The sequence below is a fragment of the Schistocerca gregaria genome, unplaced genomic scaffold (genome assembly GCF_023897955.1).
Source record: "Schistocerca gregaria isolate iqSchGreg1 unplaced genomic scaffold, iqSchGreg1.2 ptg000729l, whole genome shotgun sequence".
Taxonomy (NCBI): Eukaryota; Metazoa; Arthropoda; class Insecta; order Orthoptera; family Acrididae; genus Schistocerca; species Schistocerca gregaria.
Genome location: NW_026062106.1, coordinates 4263 through 28527, shown reverse-complemented (window position 1 = coordinate 28527; position 24265 = coordinate 4263). Strand labels below are relative to the sequence as shown.

At 43.0% G+C, this 24265-nt stretch overlaps 1 pseudogene; it reads left to right on the top strand.

The window, feature by feature from the left end:
* Nucleotides 1–3794: 3794 nt before the first annotated feature.
* LOC126320607 (5S ribosomal RNA) lies at nucleotides 3795–3912 on the top strand (annotated as a pseudogene).
* Nucleotides 3913–24265: the final 20353 nt, after the last annotated feature.

Here is a 24265-nt window from a genome sequence, read left to right as displayed (position 1 = left end):
CATTAAAATGTAATCACCACAGGCGTTACGACATTTATCCCATCGGGAGACGATACTATCAGTTCCTGTTTCATAGCACGCTATTGTCCGCTGACGCATCTACGGCCTCATCCGGCCTTGCACTTCCTCGTCCGACCGTAACAGAAGTCCAGGCATGTGTTTCTCTAGATTGCCAAAGATGTCAGAATCACACAGCGAAAGATCCGGGCTGTATGGAGCATGTTTCAGTCTTTCCCAACCATATCGCTGAAGCGTAACGTCCGTCCAACTGGCAATATTCGTGGACGTCAGTTTCAGTCGAACTAGGACGTGCAACAGTGGGTGCGATTGTGAATTCGGCAGCGGCCAACGGCGTGCTACGAAACCGGAATTGATCGTCTTGTCTCTCAACGAGATAAAATGTCTCAACGCCTCTGGTGATTATTTTCGAATGAAAGCATTCCATAGTCCCGCTGTGGTGGGTGTTCAGTTACCATTGCACAGCCCCTGATACAAAAATAAATAAAAATTAGATTGTTGTGTGGTCTCTTTGTCACCTGGATGTGGAATATTGTACTACTCCGCTTCGAAACACAGCACTCTTTTGTGTGGCGGGTGGGAATGTTGACAATAGCATGAGGGCGACATATCGTTGGCGTCGGTGTTGTTCTAGTGACGGCGCACCAGCCCAGTCTTTGGTGGTAGCAGCTTTGGTGGACGGCGCATGCGCTGTGTAATGTATAGGGGCGTATACAGCACAACGATTTGTAGCCTTGGCATCAGTTTTGAGCGTGTTTCAGCAGCAGCAACAGCGCCTCTTCTGAAGATGGCGGACAGGTGGATTGCACAATATCGAATTACGTTGATTTTAGTATTCAGTAGCAAAACCGAGGAGAATACTACTATGAGCGGCAAAGTTATTTACTAACAGCCACCAACTAAAGTGTGGGAGTTGCGGCGGGGCGGTAAAAATAAAGGAGGAGTGCGGCTGAAGCGTTTTCACATGAAATGTGCATATAAAAATGAATGTTGTTCAGAATTGTTATTGCAAATTTTTGGCTCTCACGTAAGTTTCAGAGAATGATTTCCACACTTGGTGCATTAGTACAGAGTTCCACACCCGCGCATTAGTTATAGTTTTGAATTAATTATTCACTTAGACATGAGTACAGTTTATGCTAGGGAACAAAAATTAGGCGATTACTATAGCAAAATCAGTTTTTCATGACACAGTTCAATCACTATTTATTGGCGTTGCTGAGACGGTTTACAGTTTTACTTTAATAATAATTTGACTCCGAGCCCCCAATAGCAATAATGTAGGCTGCTATAAACGAAAATTATTCAAATAATTCGAACAGAACCAAAAGTCCGACTGTCCTCTTTGTTCTAACAGTTTTGGCACGAAATCACAGTTCGCCACATGTTCACTTACGACGATGTATACCTCGTAAATTGTACTCACGCTAATAATCGTAGCACTTCCAATACACCAAATATATGCTTGCACACTTGCACTATTAAACAATACTCTTTGTCTAAATAATTCGGGGCGAAAAAGAATTCTCAAATGACCACATGGGCCCCTCTCAAGTCTGCTTTCTCGCCACCCACCCTACGACTGCCCCTTGGCCATGATGGCCGCTCGGACGTTAACCTCCTTGGTTATTTAAGTACTAATCTCACCAGTTAAGGTTACAAATTTTCGTTCATACATCCCTCGACAGAAAAAAGTGCACCATCAGAATTGCGCTGAAAAGTACATCTTATTTACTATGTTACATTAATTTCTAGGATTATTATATCGCCCGTAAATCAAGTTTTAGTTTTTTGCTAATTTCGCTACTTAGCGAAAATTTGTTTGTTGACATCTGTGATGCAAAGTTTTAACATAGAACCGCATGTAGCACCGTTTTTAGACGTAATCTACAGCGATCTACACTTTGCGCTGCTCAAAATCTTCATATCTATAATAATTAATTATGGGCGATAAATGTTAATAATAATTTAAGTGTATAGTATAACTTAACTAGTTTAAAATACGTGTGCTGCCACCCAAAATATTATATAGTGCCGTTCTTTACGTCATGAATTTTCTATTGAATTTTATAAACAATTTTCCCTCAAACTTTGTTTATTGCTCTTTACGGGTTTAATTATTTATGAATCTTAAAATATGACTACGGCACTCGATCCACTATGACGAAACGTTTTTAATTAGTGCTCGCTCATCCCTGTAAGTTGTTATTTACTATTTTTTGTTAATCTTTCAGTATTCGTGATATTACCCGATTTTTAGGTTACTATAACTTTTGCATCTCGTGACTTGCAATAAAGATCGATCTTTCAGAAGGTGCATATTGCTGACCACAATCCACTGCCGCATCGCTCTTCACCGTAAGTTACATAGTGTTCACGTAATGCGCGAAAAAGCTAACAATGCCCCAAGCTGCAGGCCACGTGGCGACGGAGGCGTCCCACCGACCGTTGCATACTTCGCGCGGGCGCGCCACGCGCTTCCGCGAATCAATCATCATGTAACGCGCTCGGTCTCCACAAAGCAATCCTTGCGTACTAGAAATATTCATCTAATAACCGGGACTTGTACCGTCACAGAGTCGTAATTCCCTCTATCGCTCATCGGTGTGAAAGCACCACTGTTAGAAATGGCAGAGATTCGCCTGTGTAGCTAGGCAACCCGTGACTCTATTTGAAGGCAGCTTGAAGGGGCGAAGTTATATGCTTTTTATTTTCACTGTGGTATCAGTTTATTTGTATAGCAGTGAGTCACCGACACCTCACGACTTCACGAGCTATACTGGTTATTTATCCAACACATTACGGAACGCGATAAAAGCTACGCAGATTGAATCATGCTCCAGCTAGTCATGAATTAATTCAACACGGGAGTTACGCAGGTTCCAAATACAGTACTTCTGTTAACAGTGATCGAGATTTAAGAAAAATGTCAGTCGTTTAGCAAACGCAAGAGTCGCTGCCAGGGACACAGTGACCATTATAATCAATATTCACATAAAACAGCGACAGGTCGAGCACAATTTTATTAACATTTAGCGGGTTCGCTCGTCAGACGCATTCTCTGGTGGCAACACTTTAGGGGGGGTAAAAGCACCGCTCGGTACCACTAACACTTCTTTTGCCTACACTATGTCTATAAGAATGCAGGAGAATCTTTCGTAACTTCGCAGCTTTCCCCGCAAGCGACTGAGGAAATAGCGAATAGATTGCAACGTTCGGGCAAAGAATGCCCTCTGTATAAATACCCTATACTTTTCCAAGAGTTCATAGATGCTATAGCTTCGGTACTTAATGTGTTGCAGCAGTAGGCTGCAGATATGTGATCAAAGCCTCCAAGTATTGTATGTTTTTATTTTGTGAATCACTGTAATTTGGGCAGTACAAATAAATAAACAAATTAGTCTTTTGGACTACGTAGTAGTCCTCCTTCGTATCTGAGTCGGACTCTTTTACTTCCGGATTATAGTGGAGCACCGCATTGAGCAGCTGCCACCGCGCTGCTTTGCGCTCGGGTGTAGGGGGAAAGATGCGGTGCGGCAGCAGGCATGCTCGCTTCACTGCACGGTCTACCAACCTCTCCCAAACAATTTTCAATTTAAAGGCACCAATCGGTAAAAAAAAATTGATCCTCGCGCATCTCGTACCCTTATTCGCTAGCTTCATGATGAACTGCTTATCGTTAATCGTAATAGTTAGTGTGATACCAAAATAAAGCAAACTACTTCAAGAAAATGGAATAGTATTCAGTGAAAAATAGAGGTCGCAATAAATTTTCGGGCAACGGCCTTGCCTCAGTGGATACACCGGTTCCCGTGAGATCGCCGAAGTTAAGTGCTGTCGGGCGTGGTTGGCACTTGGATGGGTGACCATCCGGACGGCCATGCCCTGTTGCCATTTTTCGGGGTGCTCTCAGCCTCATGATGCCAATTGAGGAGCTACTCGACCGAATAGTAGCGGCTTCGGTCAAGAATACACCGGGAGAGCGGTGTGCTGACCCCACGCCACTCCTATCCGCATCCTCCACAGAGGATGACACGGCGGTCGGATGGACTGAGCACGGAGTGCTATAAATTTTCGTTTGGTTCCCGTTAGTTCATACGTTACTGCGTATCTAATGTCAGTTGGTTGTGGGTCATAGGTTGCTGCGATAAATGTTGCTTGGGGGGGGGGGGGGGGGGGAGGGGACCAGACAGCGAGATCGTCAGTTCAACCGTATTAGGGAAGGAACCATCCCAGCATTTGCCCGAAGCGATTTAGGGAATCACGAAAAATCTAAATCAGGATGGCCGGATGCGGGTTTGTACCGTTGTCCTCCCGAATGCTAGTCCAGTGTGTGCTAACCACTGAGCCACCCCGATCGGTATCAGATGTAGTTAACATACTGAACTAGACTTTAAAATTTGTATGGGATCTATAACTCACTCCATTCTCAAGAAAATGGATCTTACGTAACGCGCTCAGTTCCGCTGGAGTCCCTAGATGATACAGTCAGAATGAAATATTCATAATACTCTTGAATCTCATATATGGCTTGAGCTCTTAAACAAGACTTTGGCAAATGACAGCATGCTTATGCACGTGACTCACTTTATTTTTGCTGTATCCAATACGGTAACGGCTTCTTCGTAAATTAAGGTGATAGATGGCACGTAAATGAATAATGGTCTCTGCAAATTGTCAGTTTGTAAAAAACGTGTAGTGCAGTTTATGGGTGGAGATTTTGTTGAGCAGGGTAGTAAATTCGCACACACTAGGTAAATCAGTCAGCTTCAATTCGAACAATTGGGCGATCGTTCAGTAATTAACAATCACACTAAATTCGATATACTATACCTTTAAACATTAACCTCTGGCACACGTTTTTCATTCCATAATTATGTTTATTTAAATATCATGTTAAATAATGTTCTTCCTTGTTTGAGTAATGCCCTGGATGTACTACAGATGCTCATTAGCAACTCTTTGTCAATTTTGCCCTTGTAACTCCCACAGTGTAGACTCCTGGATCATGAATTTTTAATGTCCTCTAGAGTACCTTCACGTATTTCTCGCTCAGCATGCCACCAACCCGTCTCACAAACGACATTTCTCCTCTCTTGTGCAAAAATGTCCTTCAGCACTAGCCTCCATTCACTTCAGATCACATTCCATAACACTCATTAAATACTATAACCTGTTGCGCCTCTCTCATGCAACAAATCACTAATTTCTCCTGCCAATGCGAACACATGACACTCCTCACAACTGCTGTCTTTCATCTGTCTCCATCTTCCTTTTTTGATGATTTTATATTAATATTAATTTCTCTGAGCATAATATTTGAGTTACTAAACAGATACAGGTACAACGTTAACACACACACACACACACACACACACACACACACACACACACACACACACACACAAAATTCACACATTTCAGGAAACCTAACGTTAAATAAAAAATGAACGCAGAAAGAAAAATTACCTTAACTGGTCAGCGTGTTTTGTTCGCTATGAAAATAGCCCATATCTGATTCCCAATACTGTGCCTTCTGTTGGAAAATATCATCTTCCATAAATGTCCTCCCTCACTTATTCCTTTCAGTACTTCGTCTTACCTTAGACCTGGACACTTAATTTATACCGTTCTTAGATAGCAACAGATAGCAAATGTTACGTTTCCTCTTTTTCAGATTTCCAATTGTGGATGTGACCTACAGTTTCAGGATCTCTGTCTTCATTTCCACAACGATAACTGATACCATTGGAGCTCTTCTGCTGTATGATGAAGAAAGCATTATTTCTTCTTTCCGTCATTTGGCAGGATTTTACTTTCGGTACATGCACTTCTGTATCGGTCCCACTTTTAAGCACGTCATTATTCCCTGTTCCTACTACTCGTAGCCTTGACTTGGCCATATAAGCCGTTACATATTGCATCCAGTGACGCCATGGACGGAGGATGTCATGGCCGTCAGTCAGCATCGTCTGTCTTCCTCCTCTGACCACATTGGTAGTTTTAGGCCGTACATTGAGTCATAACAATTAATAATAAAGTTTTGAAGTCCAAATTACTGTTAAAGGGGACAAGGAGCCAGTAACCAACCCTTCAAAGACCGGTAGAGGACAATGACACTCAAAAAGTATCATCTGATAGCGAATTTGGAGAACCAAGAAATGGTTGGACCGATGAGACTGCCTGCATATATGACAGTGGTAAGGTTATACCAAGATAGTGATAATAGACTGACAGAACAAAAATCGCAACACCAAGGTGGAGTTCAAATGCTCTGAGCACTTTGCGACTTAACTTCTGAGGTCATCAGTCGCCTAGAACTTAGAACTAATTAAACCTAACTAACCTAAGGACATCACACACGTGCATGCCCAAGGCAGGATTCGAACTTGCGACCGAAGCGGTCGCTCGGTTCCAGACTGTAGCGCGTAGAAGCGCACGGCCACTCCGGCCGGCACCAAAGTGGAGTTGTACGATTTAAACCGAAGTTGAGGCGTGTGTGTTAACTTCTGAAAGAGGATGTCTATTTAAATTTCGCGCTGGTTGCATAAGAGAGCTGCTAGTAGTGCCACTATGAGGATGCAAATCAGGTTTGCTTTAAATACACTCTGTAATGGTCGTGGGCGTCAGTTACCTATGTGATTGGACGAGGTGAGTTGATGTTACTCAAGAATGCCTTCAAGGCGACAGAGACGTCATTAATAACATCTCACTGAGTTTGAACGAGGTCGTGTATGTAGATGTTACTTCTGCGATACTAAGGAAAGACTTGGCAGCAATGCAGCCACTGGTCATGATTGCTATCAGCGGCGGTCACGAGAATGTACTATCACACGAAGACCGGACGGCACGTAGCACTACCGAAACAAAAGACCACGGCATTCGGCGTATGGCTCTGGCGCATCCTGCTACATCTGCAGCACCATTATGAGCAGCAGTAGGCACCACAGTGACACAACGAACTGGTGCCGATCGAGTACTTTAAGGACAGCTTCCAGCTGGACGCCCTGTAGCGCACTGGTCCCAAACCACCTCCATTTGTGACAACCGTGGTGTCAAGCGAGGGCTCATTGCAGGGCAGGGTGGAAGCCTGTCTTACTTCCTGATGAAAGCTTGTTCTGCCTCGGTGCCAGTGATGACCCTGTTTTGGATAGTAGAACTCCAGTTGAGGATCTGTAACCAACCTGTCTGCGTGCTACACACACTGGATCTTCACCCGAAGTCTACAGTCCGATTTCGCATGACAGAAAGAGAACTCTTGTGATTATCCCAGTCACAATTATTGCAAATTTGTATGTCTGGCGATTCTTCCTGTTGTCCTGCCATTCATGAATAGCGTTTCAGGAGGTGTTTTCTAACTGGGTAACAATCGCCCACGCACCTTTGTTGTAACCCGACATGCTCTCCTGGGTGTCGACATGTTGCCTTGGCCTACTTGGTCACCAGATCTGTCTCCAATGGAGCAGACACGGAACACATCGCACGACAACCCCAGCGCCATCCACATATACATTAACTGTCTCTCTATTGACCGATCAAGTGCAACAGGCGTGGAACTCCATTCTACAAACTGACATCCGGCACCTGGACTAAACCATACATTGCCTGTATGTTTGCATGCTTGCTGTCAACATTCTGGGGGCTTCATCGTTTTAATACACCAGCATTTCTCGCGTTTGGATGACCTGCAATCTTGCAGTGTTAATCACTTAAATAGTTAGACAATGTATTCTCTAAATTTCATTACTTTACATTATTTTTTGGTGTCGTAATTTTTTGGTGTCGTGACTGGGTTGTTCTAATCAGAATCGACAGTAGACCAACACCGACAACGATAGTCAGGTATACATGCCGACGTCGCAAACTGAAGATGAACAGATAGAGAAAGTGTGTGAGGATATTGAAAGGGTAATGCAGTATGTAAAGGGGGACGAAAATCTAATACTCATGGGCGACTGGAATGCAGTTGTAGGGGAAGGAGTAGAAGAAAAGGTTACAGGAGAATATGGGCCTCGGACAAGGAATGAAGGAGGAGAAAGACTAATTGAGTTTTGTAACAAGTTTCAGCTAGTAATAGCGAATACCCTGTTCAAGAATCGCAAGAGGAGGAGGTATACTTGGAAAAGGCCGGGAGATACGGGAAGATTTCAATTAGATTACATCATGGTCAGACAGAGATTCCGAAATCAGATACTGGATTGTAAGGCGTACCCAGGAGCAGATATAGACTCAGATCACAATATAGTAGTGATGAAGAGTAGGCTGAAGTTCAAGACATTAGTCAGGAAGAATCAATACGCTAAGAAGTGGGATACGGAAGTTCTAAGGAATGACGAGATACGTTTGAAGTTCTCTAACGCTATAGATACAGCAAAAAGGAATAGTGGAGTAGGCAACACAGTTGAAGAGGAATGGACATCTCTAAAAAGAGCCATCACAGAAGTTGGGAAGGAAATCATAGGTACAAAGAAGGTAGCTGCGAAGAAACCATGGGTAACAGAAGAAACACTTCAGCTGATTGATGAAAGGAGGAAGTACAAACATGTTCCAGGAAAATCAGGAATACAGAAATACAGGTCGCTGCGGAATGAAATAAATAGGAATTGCAGGGAGCTAAGACGAAATGGCTGCAGGAAAAATGTGAAGACATCCAAAAAGATATGATGGTCGGAAGGACAGACTCAGCATACAGGAAAGTCAAAACAACCTTTGGTGACATTAAAAGCAAAGGTGGTAACATTAAGAGTGCAACGGGAATTCCACTGTTAAATGCAGAGGAGAGAGCAGATAGGTGGAAAGAATACATTGAAAGCCTCTATGAGAGTGAAGATTTGTCTGATGTGATAGAAGAAGAAACAGGAGTCGATTTAGAAGAAATTGGGGATCCAGTATTAGAATCGGAATTTAAAAGAGCTTTGGAGGACTTACGGTCAAATAAGGCAGAAGGGATAGATAACATTCCATCAGAATTTCTAAAATCATTAGAGGAAGTGGCAACAAAACGACTATTCACGTTGGTGTGTAGAATATATGAGTCTGGCGACATACCATCTGACTTTCGGAAAAGCATCATCCACACAATTCCGAAGACGGCAAAAGCTGACAAGTGCGAGAATTATCGCACAATTAGCTTAACAGCTCATGCATCGAAGCTGCTTACAAGAATAGTATACAGAAGAATGGAAAAGAAAATTGAGAATGCACTAGGTGACGATCAGTCTGGCTTTAGGAAAAGTAAAGGCACGAGAGAGGCAATTCTGACGTTACGGCTAATAATGGAAGAAAGGCTAAAGAAAATCAAGACACGTTCATGGAATTTGTCGACCTGGAAAAAGCGTTCGACAATATAAAATGGCGCAAGCTGTTCGAGATTCTGAAAAAAGTAGGGGTAAGCTATATGGAGAGACGGGTCATATACAATATGTACAACAACGAAGAGGGAATAATAAGAGTGGACGATCAAGAACGAAGTGCTCGTATTGAGAAGGGTGTAAGACAAGGCTGTAGCCTTTCGCCCCTGCTCTTCAATCTGTACATCGAGGAAGCAATGATGGAAATAAAAGAAAGGTTCAGGAGTGGAATTAAAATGTTGTTGTTGTTGTTGTGGTCTTCAGTCCTGAGACTGGTTTGATGCAGCTCTCCATGCTACTCTATCCTGTGCAAGCTTCTTCATCTCCCAGTACCTACTGCAACCTACATCCTTCTGAATCTGCTTAGTGTACTCATCTCTCGGTCTCCCTCTACGATTTTTACCCTCCACACTGCCCTCCAATGCTAAATTTGTGATCCCTTGATGCCTCAAAACATGTCCTACCAACCGATCCCTTCTTCTGGTCAAGTTTTGCCACAAACTTCTCTTCTCCCCAATCCTATTCAATACCTCCCCATTAGTTACGTGATCTATCCACCTTATCTTCAGTATTCTTCTGTAGCACCACATTTCGAAAGCTTCTATTCTCTTCTTGTCCAAACTAGTTATCGTCCATGTTTCACTTCCATACATGGCTACACTCCAAACAAATATTTTCAGAAATGACTTCCTGACACTTAAATCTATTTTCGATGTTAACAAATTTCTCTTCTTCAGAAACGCTTTCCTTGCCATTGCCAGTCTACATTTTATATCCTCTCTACTTCGACCATCATCAGTTATTTTACTTCCTAAATAGCAAAACTCCTTTACTACTTTAAGTGTCTCATTTCCTAATCTAATTCCCTCAGCATCACCCGATTTAATTGGACTACATTCCATTATCCTCGTTTTGCTTTTGTTGATCATCTTATATCCTCCTTTCAAGACACTGTCCATTCCGTTCAACTGCTCTTCCAAGTCCTTTGCCGTCTCTGACAGAATTACAATGTCATCGGCGAACCTCAAAGTTTTTACTTCGTCTCCATGAATTTTAATACCTACTCCAAATTTTTCTTTTGTTTCCTTTACTGCTTGCTCAATATACAGATTGAATAACATCGGGGAGAGGCTACAACCCTGTCTCACTCCTTTCCCAACCACTGCTTCCCTTTCATGCCCCTCGACTCTTATGACTGCCATCTGGTTTCTGTACAAATTGTAAATAGCCTTTCGCTCCCTGTATTTTACCCCTGCCACCTTTAGAATTTGAAAAAGAGTATTCCAGTCAACATTGTCAAAAGCTTTCTCTAAGTCTACAAATGCTAGAAACGTAGGTTTGCCTTTTCTTAATCTTTCTTCTAAGATAAGTCGTAAGGTCAGTATTGCCTCACGTGTTCCAACATTTCGACGGAATCCAAACTGATCCTCCCCGAGGTCCGCATCTACCAGTTTTTCCATTCGTCTGTAAAGAATTCGCGTTAGTATTTTGCAGCTGTGACTTATTAAACTGATAGTTCGGTAATTTTCACATCTGTCAGCACCTGCTTTCTTTGGGATTGGAATTATTATATTCTTCTTGAAGTCTGAGGGTATTTGGCCTGTCTCATACATCTTGCTCACCAGCTGGTAGAGTTTTGTCATGACTGGCTCTCCCAAGGCCGTCAGTAGTTCTAATGGAATGTTGTCTACTCCGGGGGCCTTGTTCCGACTCAGGTCTTTCAGTGCTCTGTCAAACTCTTCACGCAATATCGTATCACCCATTTCGTCTTCATCTACATCCTGCATTACCCCTATTTGATTTTGTGTTTATAACCCTGTAATCACCTGACCAGAAGTCTTGTTCCTCCTGCCACCGAACTTCACTAATTCCCACTATATCTAACTTTAACCTATCCATTTCCCTTTTCAAATTTTCTAACCTACCTGCCCGATTAAGGGATCTGACATTCCACGCTCCGATCCGTAGAACGCCAGTTTTCTTTCTCGTGATAACGACATCCTCCTGAGTAGTCCCCACCCGGAGATCCGAATGGGGGACTATTTTACCTCCGGAATATTTTACCCAAGAGGATGCCATCATCATTTAATCATACAGTAAAGCTGCATGTCCTCGGGAAAAATTACGGCTGTAGTTTCCCCTTGCTTTCAGCCGTTCGCAGTACCAGCACAGCAACGCCGTTTTGGTTAATGTTGCAAGGCCAGATCAGTCAATCATCCAGACTGTTGCTCCTGCAACTACTGAAAAGGCTGCTGCCCCTCTTCAGGATACGATTCGCTGATGACATTGCTATCCTGAGTGAAAGGGAAGAAGAATTAAATGATCTGCTGAACGGAATGAACAGTCTAATGAGTACACAGTATGGATTGAGAGTAAATCGGAGTAAGACGAAGGTAATGAGAAGTAGTAGAAATGAGAAGAGCGAGAAACCTAACATCAGGATTGATGGTCACGAAGTCAATGAAGTTAAGGAATTCTGCTACCTAGGCAGTAAAATAACCAATGACGGACGGAGCAAGGAGGACATCAAAAGCAGACTCACTATGGCAAAAAAGGCATTTCTGGCCAAGAGAAGTCTACTAATATCAAATACCGGCCTTAATTTGAGGAAGAAATTTCTGAGGATGTACGTCTGGGGTACAGCATTGTACGGTAGTGAAACATGGACTGTGGGAAATCCGGCACAGAAGAGAATCGAAGCATTTGAGATGTGGTGCTATAGACGAATGTTGAAAATTAGGTGGACTGATAAGGTAAGGAATGAGGAGGTTCTACGCAGAATCGGAGAGGAAAGGAATATGTGGAAAACACTGATAAGGAGAAGGGGCTGGATGATAGGAGATCTGCTAAGACATGAGGGAATGACTTCCATGGTACTAGAGGGAGCTGTAGAGGGCAAAAACTCTAGAGGAAGACAGAGATTGGAATACGTCAAGCAAATAATTGAGGACGTAGGTTGCAAGTGCTACTCTGTGATGAAGAGGTTAGCACAGGGGAGGAATTCGTGGCGGGCCGCATCAAACCAGTCAGTAGACCGATGACCAAAAATATATAAAAACCATCGAAACATCATTGGCTACAATTGACTTAGAGGGTATAGTCACATGTTTGGAAAACAATAGTTTTGAAAACAAGGCAGATACATATTTCTAAACTGTTTATGATATCATATAGACCCCAGTAGTACTGGCAGGGTTAACACTTTAGTTTTTAGTACTCCTCGTACAGTTACCCTAAAAACCAATTTTTTTTTTTTTGACAAACAGTTCGTCCATGCAGTAGAAGGACTTATCCAGGGGAAATGATTTCGGTTTATACTTAAAACTTACCGTGCCCTGAGACGTTTTACGTTACTGAATAAATGATCAAATACTTTGTTGCTACAGTTTGAAGTCTTTTCTTATTGTCTAGCAGCTTTATTGGGTAGTAAAGATCATTATTCCACTAGTGTTTTAGGTACCAACATCAGTCTCGTTTGATTCACCAGTCTTCTTTGATGCAGCCCGCCACTAACCGCTCTCCTGTGCCAACCTCATCATTTGTGATCAGCATTAGCAACCTACGTTCTCAATTATTTGCTGGATGTTTTCCAGTCTCTGTCTTCGTTTACACTTTCTACCCACTAAAGCTCCCTCTGGTACCAGGGAAGTTATTCCCTGGTGTCTTAACAGGTGTCCTATCTTCCCATTCCGTCTTCTTGCCAGTGTTTCCCCTTCATTCCATTCCTCTTCAAATCTGTACAGAACCTCGTCATTCCTTCTCCTATCAGTCCGCCTTACTTACAGCGCTCTTCAGTAGCACCACATCTCAAATGCTTCGATTCCCGTCTGTTCCAGTTTTCCTTAGCCAATATTTCACTGCAATACAAAGCTGTACTCCAAACAACCATCGTCAGAAATTTCTTCCCCAAATTAAGACCTATGTTTGATACTAATTGACTTCTGTTGGCCAAGAATGCTGTTTTGCCAGTGCTAGTCCGCTTTTTACGTCGTTGTTGCTCCATTCGTCATTGCTTATTTTGCTTCCTAGATATCAGAATTCCTTAACTTCGTCTACATCGTGGCCATTAGTGGTGATATTAAGTTTCTCGCCGTTCTTATTTCTACTACTTCTCATTATTCTCGTCTTTCTTAGAGTTATACGAAACCCGTATTCTGTACTCACTAGATTTTTCATTCCTTTCAGCATATCCTGCAATTCTTCTTCACTTTCTCTGAGGATGGCAATGTCATCAGCGAGTCTTATCATTGATATCCTTTCATATTGAATTTTAATTCCACTCTTAAATCTTTCTTTAATCTCCAGCATTCCTTCTTCGATGTATAGATTGAACAGTAGGATCGAAAGACTAAATCCCTGTCTTACACAATTTGTTATGCGACTATATAGTTCTTAGCCTTCCACTCTTATGATTCCCTCTTGGCTCTTGTACATTTTATCCCTGTCTTACACAATTTGTTATGCGACTATATAGTTCTTAGCCTTCCACTCTTATGATTCCCTCTTGGCTCTTGTACATTTTATATATTCCCCGTCTCTCCTTATGTCTTACCCCTATTTTCCTCAGAATTTCGAACATTTGCACTACTGGATATTGTCGAACGCTTTTTCCAAGTCGATAAATCTTATGAATGTGTCTTGATTTTTCTTTAGTCTTGCTTCCATTATCAACCGCAACGTCAGAATTTCCTCTCTGGTACCTTTACCTTTCCTAACCGTCGTCTAACACACTTTCAATTTTCTTCCCCATTCTTACGTATATTATTCTTGCCAGCATCTTGGATGCATGAGCTGTTAAGCTGATTGTGCAATTATGCTCTGACCTGTCAACCCTTGCTGTCTTCGAAACGGTGTGGATAATATTTTGCCAAAAGTCATGTGGTATATTCGTTTTGTTACCACTCGCCCCAATGCTTTTAGAAATTCTGATAGAATGTTATCTATCCTTTCTGCCTTATATGATCTTAAATCTTCCAAAGCCATTTTAAATTCCGAATATAATACTGGAGCCCATATCTTATTCCTGTTGTCTCCTGTTTCATCTTATATCATGTTCTCAGACAAGTCTCACCTCTCATAGCGACCTGCAGTGTATTCTTTCCAATTACCAGCTATTTCCTTTGCATGTGTCAGTGGAATTCTCATTGCACTCTTAATTTTACCACACTGGCTTTTAATTTTACCGAAGGTTGTTTGCTGTAGCTGAGTTAGTCCTTCCGACAATCATTTCTTTTTCGATTTCTTAACATTTTAAATACAGCCATTTAGTCTTCGCTTCCCTGCATTTCCTATTTATATTATTCCTCAGTGACTTGTATTTCTGTATTCCTGAACTTCTCTGTACATTTTTGTACTTCTTTCTTTCGTCGGTCAACTGAAGTAATTATTCCGTTACCCATTTTTTCCTCGCTTTTACCTTCTTCCTACCTATGTTTTCCACTCCATCTTGTGTGGTTGCCCGTTTTAGAGATGTACATTCCTCCTCAACTGAACTGCCTACTGAGCTACCCCTTATTTCCAAATGTATAGCATTAGAGAAATGGTTTTCTTCATTCCTTAATATCTCCGTATCCCACTTCTTTGCGCATCGATTTTTCCTGGCTTTTTTCTCTTAATCATCAACAAATTGTAATGAGTCTATATCTACCCGTGGGTATGACTTTCAACCCAATATCTAATTTCGGAACTTTTGCCTGATCGTGATATAATCTAACTGAAATCTTCCCGTATCTCCCTCTTCCAAGTACACCTCATCCTCTTGTGATTCTCGAACAGAGTATTCGCTATTAATAGCTGAAGTTTATTACAGAACTCAGTTTTTTTTCTTCTCTCAGTCCTCATACCAAACCCATAGTGTTCCGTAACCCTTTCTTCTGCTCCTTTTCCTACAACCACATTCCAGTCCCCCTGGACTATTAGATTTTCATCTTCCTTTAGGTACTGAATTACCCGTTCAGTAACCTCATATACTTTCCTTAGCTCTTTATCTTGTGCTTGCGACGACGGCATGTACACCTGATCCATTCTTGTCGGTGTTGGTTTGCTGTCGATTCTGATGAGTACAGCCCTATCACCGAGCTGTTAACATCTGTACTACTTTCCTATTCATAACGAATCCTACTCCCGTGATATATCGCTATTCTTCTCATGCTTTGATGTATTGTTTACGACGTATTACGTATTGTGCTGGTGTAATTAAAATACCTAACATGTTGAAGAGGGAGCTACATGACGACCGCTTGTGAACACGACACATTACTATTACTGCTCGGTTTTGTGCAATTAATACTTACTTGGTGATGAGGTGCCCCTGAAAATTATTCCATAAAGCGTTACGGAGTGGTAACATGCAAAATATGCTAAGAGGTCTATTTGTTTGTGTCTAAGGCTCGCAATTATGCGAGGAGCCAAAGTAGTTGAACTTAATTTGTCGAGAAGCTCGTTAATTTGCGTCTTCCAGTTCAAGTTTCGTCAGTAAGTACACCCAAAAACTAGCTACATTATTTTCTGACTTCCATTCATGTGATACATCGGTTTTTGGTGTGCCTCTGTTTGTCCTATCGAATTCAGTACAGTGTGCTTTCTCAAATCTAGGGAGATCTATTTTCAGGGAACTACTTAATAAATCTTTGAAAAATAGCATTAACAATCTCTTCTGTTTCTCTCTAAAGGATTGGTTATAACATTAGTATCGTCTGCAAATCAGCTTGTTGAATGTTAAGTGGAAGTTCATTCATGTGCAGGTGACAATTATGTAATTATGTGAAAAAAAACGTAAATTAGTTACAAACTACGGCGTGCACACATTTTAGTCAACGTGTAAACGTTATTACAGATATTTGGATGTAGGTTATGACATGCTTGATATGCCTGCCATCATTGGCGATGATGTGGCGCAGACGAATAGCGAAATTCTGCATGACCTGCTGAAGCGTCGGTACATCGATGTTGTCTATGACCTCCTCAGTGGCTGTTTTCAGCTGAGCAATGGTTTTGGAGTTATTGCTGTACACCTTGTCTTTAATGCAGCCCCACAAAAGATGAGTCGTATGTGTTCAGATACATAAAATATGGCAGCTAATCGAAGAACATGCCAGTGGCCTCTGGGTACCCTAGAGCCAGAATGCGATCCCCAAATCTGCACCTCCAGGACATCAAACACTCTTCTGCTTCGATGGGATCTAGCTCCGTCTTGCATGAACTACATACTGTCGAAATCTGGGTCACTTTAGATAATAAGGAAGAAATCATCTTGTAAACCTTCATGTACCATTTGGCAGTCATAAAGCCATCGAGGAATACTGCACCGATTATTTTGTGATTCAGCATTGCACGTCACACAGTCACCCATCGAGAGTGAAGAGACGTCTAGATCGGGAAATGCGGATTCTTAGCCCCCAATTGCGCCAGTTTTTCTTATTGACGAACCATCCAAATGAACGAGGTCTTTGTCGGTAAACCGTGCATGCATGCCCATACTAATTCCCATGGTGCCTTGCGGCCAGCCGTCCAGTTTTAACGTCCTAACGCAAACCGTTCAGAGGTTATGACGGTTTCATAGAGTTCACCCTGTATGTAAGGTATAAGAGAGGACCTGAAATTGGACTCTGTGGGACTCCCTCTGGAGGTTCTCTTCGGAGACTAGAAATGATTATGATACGGAGATATCTGAATAACTTTTTTATATAGCCCTGTTTAGAAGCATAGTTATGTGACTTCTTCAGGTTTCACTGTATCGACCTAAGGAAGCAGCAGCGACGCGAAGTCCGGTGAATCTGTGCCCCCTCGGCTCGTCGGACCTCCGGCGGTTCCGGCAGAACGCACAGAGGTAACACGCGCTCCCTCGGGATCATCCGATGGACCACGCAGGACCCCGAAGGAGCGCCGGACGGACAGCCCACTCACTCCTAATGGGGGCGGAAACACTCGAATACAAATGCGGGACCGCAGAGCGGAGCGAGAAACGCGGCGGCGAGCCTTTGATGTCTGCGGTCAGGGCGCGGCCGCCGGCGGCGGCGAACGCGAACCGAATGTTAAAAGCTGAGAATCGATACCTCGCGCCGCAGCGCAGCGCCGAGAAACTCGCAGCAGACGGGGTTACTTCCGGTCGGCTGGCGCGCGAGCGGAAGTCTGCTGTAGCGGCGCGGTCGCCGCTGTAGCGCTCAAAGACCCGGCCAGGCCAGCACACAGCAGAGCGCGATCCATTCTGTAGACAGCGTGTACGTGTGGCCACGGGCTGCGGGTTTTCTTTCAGAAATCTGATGCAACCCGACAGAGACGTACAAAGGACAATCAAACGTATGCCAACAGCTTCCCCACGCACTTCGCGGATATGCAATGGCTCGCTGCTCAATGTTACTATTGGTTTATCACATCTGATTTCACGAATCCATAGTGTCTATTTTTGCGATATTTATTGGCTGATACTGTTACATCAAAATGTGGTTTGAGGCCGCACGGGATAAGCCGAGCGGTCTTGGGCGCTGCAGTCATGGACTGTGCGGCTGGTCCGTGTGTGTGTGTGTGTGTGTGTGTGTGTGTGTGTTTGTCCTTAGCATAATTTAGGTTAAGTTGTGTGTAAGCTTAGGGACTGATGACCTTAGCAGTTAAGTCCCATAAGATTTCACACACGGTTGAACGTTGAGGTTCTGAAGGGCATTTGAGGTAGTTGAGCGCCAGCGACTGCGACCTTCGGCTATGGTGCACCAGTTACTCTGATCGATTTTTTTATTTATTTATTTATTGTTCCGTGGGACCAAATCAAGGAGAAGTCTCCATGGTCATGGAACGAGTCAATACATGAAATTATAATACGATATTAGAAACAGATAAAATGAAATATAAAAAACATTCAGGTGACAAGTCGTAAGTTTAAATAAAGAAAATCAACAATGTAACACTGGAATTTGCTTAATTTTTTAGCTCTGCCAGGAGCTCCTCGACAGAATAGAAGGAGTGAGCCATGAGGAAACTCTTCAGTTTAGACTTAAGAGTTTGGGCTACTGCTAAGATTTTTGAGTTCTTGTGGTAGCTTATTGTAAATGGATGCAGCAAAATACTGCACTCCTTTCTGCACAAGAGTCAAGAAAGTGCATTCCACATGCAGATTGGATTTCTGCCTAGTATTAACTGAGTGAAAGCTGCTAACTCTTGGGAATAGGCTAATATTGCTAACAACAAACGACATTTAAGAAAATATATACTGTGAGGGCAATGTGAGAATTCCCAGACTATTGAATAGGGGTCGACAAGAGGTTCTCGAACTTACACCACATATATCTCGAACAGCCCCACCACATATATCTCGAACAGCCCGTTTTTGAGCCAAAAATACCCTTTTTGAATCAGAAGAATTACCCCAAAAAATAATACCATACGACATAAGCGTATGAAAATATGCGAAGTAGACTACTTTTCGTGCTGAAGTGTCACTTATTTCAGATACTGTTCTAATGTTAAATAAAGCAGCATTTAGTTTCTGAGCCAGATCCTGGACATAAGCTTTCCACAACAGCTTACTATCTATCCGGATGCCTAGGAACTTGAACTGTTCCGTCTCACTTATAATACGCCCATTCTGTCCGATCAAAATATCGGTTCTTGTTGAATTGTGAGTTGGAAACTGTAAAAACTGAGTCTTACTGTGATTTAGCATCCAATTATTTTCCACAAGCCACCAACTTATTTCATGAACTACATTATTTAATACTGTTTCAATATTACACACAAGATCCTTCACTACCAAACTGGTGTCACCAGCAAACAGAAATATTTTTGAATCACCTGTAATACTAGAAGGCATATCATTTATATAAATAAGAAACAGCAGTGGCCCCAGCATCGACCCTTGGGGAACGCCCCACTTAACAGTGCCTCATTGGGACTGAACATCACTACCACTCTCAATATTGCGGAGAACTACGTTCTGCTTTCTGTTCTTAAAGTAAGAGGCGAACCAATTGTAAGCTACTCCCCTTACTCCATAATGGTCCAACTTCTGCAGTAATATTTTGTGGTCAACACAGTCAAAATCCTTCGTTAAATCAAAGAAAACACCTAACGTTCGCAACCTTTTATTTAATCCGTCCAAAACCTCACAGAGAAAAGACAATATAGCATTTTAAGTTGTTAAACCATTTCTAAAACCAAACTGAACATTTGACAGCAAATTATGTGAATGTACAAGGTTATGTGAATGTACAAGGTTTTTAGATTTTTCTTGTGCTGATCCTTGTAGCGTTTAAGAGAGGCACCTCCCGGCCTTTTACCCGTGCTCACTTCACTGTACGCATTTGACACGGAAGTCCGTCATCTCTTATCCGCTGAACGTGCCCAAGTTAGTTGATGCCCAATAACGAGAGCTCCTTTACTATTAATTTTCACTTTCTCAAGAACGGTTGTATTCGATATAAAGTCATCCAATTTCATGTTCATGGTGTATCTTAGCTTCTGCTGGTTGGAGCGTTCTAGTTTCTTCAACTCGCGCCGATGTAATGTACAGGTTCCTCAACCATATAGCAGCTGTATTCACCATCAGTTTAGTGTATAGTGCTAGATCTTTATTTAGGAAAACAAGTTTTCTGAGACGACCAAATGCTACTTGGCGAGACGTATTGTTCTCCAAGTCTTTTTCCGATGAGCAATTAGGTGACAGTATGCTTCCTAGATAAAGGAAATGGTCCACTTGTTCCAAGGGTATATCAGAAATGGATATGCTGAAATCGGGTGGGAAGAGTCAGGAGCTGGCTGTGTGAGCATCTTTGCCTTCTGAATGTTGATGGAAAGGCCGAATCGTTTGTATATCTTGCTGAAACAATTAAGGCTCCCGCATCTCTGCAGGTGAATGAGCTGGAGAGTCATTGTCGTCAGTATATTGCAGCTGTGTTACACGAGTGGTACTTGTGAACTTTTTTGAGTGGAGTCTGGATTATTTGAATAATCCTCCATCGAACCTCTCCTTTAGTTGTACCCCATCGTTGTTAACAGACGGCTCACAAAGAATAGATGCCAGGTACAAGGCAAATAATGTTGGTGCAAGAACACATCCTTGTTTGAGCCCAATTGTTATTGGGAATTCATTAGATGTTTCATTCTGGGAGATGACCTATCCAATCATGTCATCATGGAGAGCTTTAATCACGTCAACAAAATGTGCAGGGCAGCCGAAACATTTTAAGACCATCCACATGGCTTCTCTGGGAACTGTATCAAAGGCAAAATAAATGACGAGTGAAAAGCCTGGTGTGAATGTGCATAGGACACAATATTTCGGCAATCGACCTCGTTGCCATCATCAGGTGCGCTGATGTACTGACCGGCGGTGGTCCGGCGTCTAGCGCTCCTCCCTCAGGCGCTTCTTATAGGTTCAGGTACAGCGTCCGTTCTCCCACCGTCTGGGCGCTGCGTCCTAGGTCTTCTCGTTCAGGAGGATTGCCGGCAACGATCTCGTCATTCTTCCCTCCTTCCCCGAAGTCGGTACACTCTGGAAAGTATCCTCTTTCTTCTTAATCCGGGTGCTCGCGGGTTCCCACGCCTTGCCAAGGATGTAAGCGCTGTCATGATTTAGTTGTGGCTCCCTTACTCTGATCTCTATGGCTTCTTTGATGACACAGTCCCAGTATTTGGAAGTCTTCGATATTACAACAGGTGAACATTCGTCATCAGTTGATCAGTGCCAATGCAATGTTCCACAGTAGCCAAGAGCCCATACAGTATGCCATCAAGGAATCGCAAGTATGGACCCCCTTGTGAGATGTGGGGAAGGAGGTATAGCCTAATCACACATCCATTCAGGAATTCTTCCCGAATGTTCGGACCATGTTGTTCCTGAAACACACGGACTGCGGATTTTCCTCAGCCCAGACATGAATGTTGTGGTAACTGAGAATGTCTTCCCCGGTGAACTTGCCTTCATCCATAAAAAGGGTCCAACATTGGAACTTGGGCTCTCCACAGTGGTGCAAGAACCGGCTGTGGAAGTGGGCTTGTGCCGCAAAGCCATGGTGGTGGTGGTGGTTAGTGTTTAACGTCCCGTCGACAACGAGGTCATTAGAGACGGAGCAGAAGCTCGGGTTAGGGAAGGATTGGGAAGGAAATCGGCCGTGCCCTTGCAAAGGAACCATCCCGGCATTTGCCTGAAACGATTTAGGGAAATCACGGAAAACCTAAATCAGGATGGCCGGAGACGGGATTGAACCGTCGTCCTCCCGAATGCGAGTCCAGTGTGCTAACCACTGCGTCACCTCGCTCGGTACAAAGCCATGTGGCAGCATTACCGGTACCTTCTGGCTGTGGTATGTGTGTCGCTGCTGCTCATGCAGAACACGAGAGATATTTTGGCGATTCACATTTAGTCTGCCTGCTATGTTTTTGGGACTTGTCATTTCATCCTCTTCCACTGCATGGATTATAGTCTCTTCAGACTGTAGAGTGCGATGCCAATATGGAGCATCGCTGTCTACCCTGCGCTGGTGAGTACACCCATCTCCGAGGCCCGCTGGTACTGAATAGCAACGAGGTAGTGCCAAGGTGGCTTACGGTGTAGAAGGCGCGCTGTGTAAAATTAACAGGCAGCCCTCACACTGCACCGACCTTCGCAGTAAATAACTTCAAGTTGGCGTATTCCATAAATATGTACTTCATCATTAACAGAAAAACGCTAAAGACGAAATGTATACTTAGCTTGCATTCTGTACTGTAGTGAATGATTACTACTGTGCAGCAGTACAGTATGAACAAAGACCAAACAACAGCATATACAAATCTTTCTGGGCAGATAACAAACTTGGCTGAGCCCCATGTAAACAAACCTATAGTGGACAAGTTGGCATCAACTAATCAGTGAATGGATTACGTAATACCCTAGTGGCGCCAAAAGTGCGGGAGATCTAAGCAGGTGTTGTGGTACTTTGCGTGTACTGGGAAAACGGTATGTTTCCGGACATGTGTTCCTGTACTAAATTTTGTCTTGGTCTGCACTACAAGTCCCACAACTGCAAAGAATATGAAATGCGATGATCGTATGGCGTTGCTGGCCGGGAGGCCCCGTCTGGGGAAGTTCGGCCGCCGGGTGTAAGTCTTACTTCAGGTGGCGTCACATTAGGCGACTTGCACGTCGGTGATGATGAGATGATTATAACACAACATTCTGTCCACTGGCGGAGAAAATCTCCAATCCTGCCGGGACTCGAACCTGGACCCCCTGCATGATACACAAGCACTTTACTTCTCAGCTAAGCAGGCGGACTGCAAGGAATATGACATATAACCACATGACACCAGCCAAGATAATCCTTTACGGATCCTAAACGGTCTGTAATGTTAGATGGTGGCCGAAAAGACATCTCACATAATATTTTTGCTGAATACGACCAGTTCTATAGGAAGTGATTCCTGTTTAAGGCGGGAAGGCGGTAGATTGTACCACCTCTGTATTTTCATCACTCACAGTTCATGGTTGGCTGATAGTGGAACACACATATGATCTTTCATTCTAACCATTCTGACGAAAAATGACAACGAAATGGGTTAACTCAGCTAACAAATTTTCAGGGTCTGAGATGAAATGGGCTCTATGAACCAAGATACGATGTACCCCTTAACACTGAGCCGGATGGTGTCAGCTATCAGTAGGTAATTAGAAATCAGTGAGAGTTGCTTCCTTTAAAAAGTATGTCCTAGTATCCATCAGTCTTCCTCCTGACTAACAAACCAAGGAAGGGAAGGCAAATATCCATACTATTTAATTCGTAGCATTTATATACTTTTGAATACTGCGCCGTTACAGCTGCTAACACAAGTGGTCCAGTCCAGCAGTCTTGGATTCTCTTGTACTGCTTCGAGCTTACGCCAACTAAGGTAGTTCCTCGATCTTGGATATTTCTTGAATTCCCCGCTGTGGCCATCTTGGATTTTTGAATTTTCCTTCACGACCATCTTCCATTCCGTGACTAAAGCGCCGCCTATTGGAGTGAGTGTACCAAATAATATACTGCTATACTAGTAATTGGGCTGGCGATATATGAGCGAGATCATGGTAGATCGTTTCATAGAGCATATGGATCACACAGGATTACAGCAGTTTTACAAATCTGCGACTGCATTATTTTGTCTTGGTACCAGTCATCTTGTATACAAACACATGTTCTGGCGTGCGCCTCCAGTTAGTGAGATAGTGTTACTAAGGAAGCTATTGATATTAAACTAGTAAGTGAATTTATAATCGAGACGGAGGTTTTTACTTGAATTCTACTTGAATCTCCCTGGTCAAACAGATAAATACCGTTAGTTGTACACTGTTGTTGGTTAATATTTCATTAATATTTAACTGTCTAATGTTGATCATCTTTGGTTTTTGATGGCGCGAATTGCTTATGGAGTCTGTACTGCTTTTCTGCGTACGCTGTCCCTTGGTCTCCTGTTTGGCCTAGTCCAGCCCGCCGAGTTGCCATGCACAGCGATCTTTCGTTTCATTTGTGCACTGAAAGTGAAGCGGAGTTCACCTGTCAAAAGACCGGCGTTTTGCAAGGATGTTAGTGGCTATCAAGTTACGCAGAGTCATAGTGTCTCGATTGAAAATGGAATCAACATTCACCTGCAAAAGAGAGACTCAGTAAAGCTATCTGTTCTGCAAACGAGTGACACCTGTGAAATAGTAGCACATGCAGGACAAACAATTATGACATATATAATTAACACCATTTCACAAGATTCAATTAATTACGAGGCAGATTGCTCCATGTTTTCCTACTCCGCGATAACAGACGAACAGAAGTTTAAATTTGACGTAATCCGATCATCCACGCCAAACACAGAATATTTCTGAAAAAGTATTAGCGGGCGCCAGCGGTTGCGGTATTTACTCTCGCATAGTGTCAACTTACGGTTAATAATCGCTC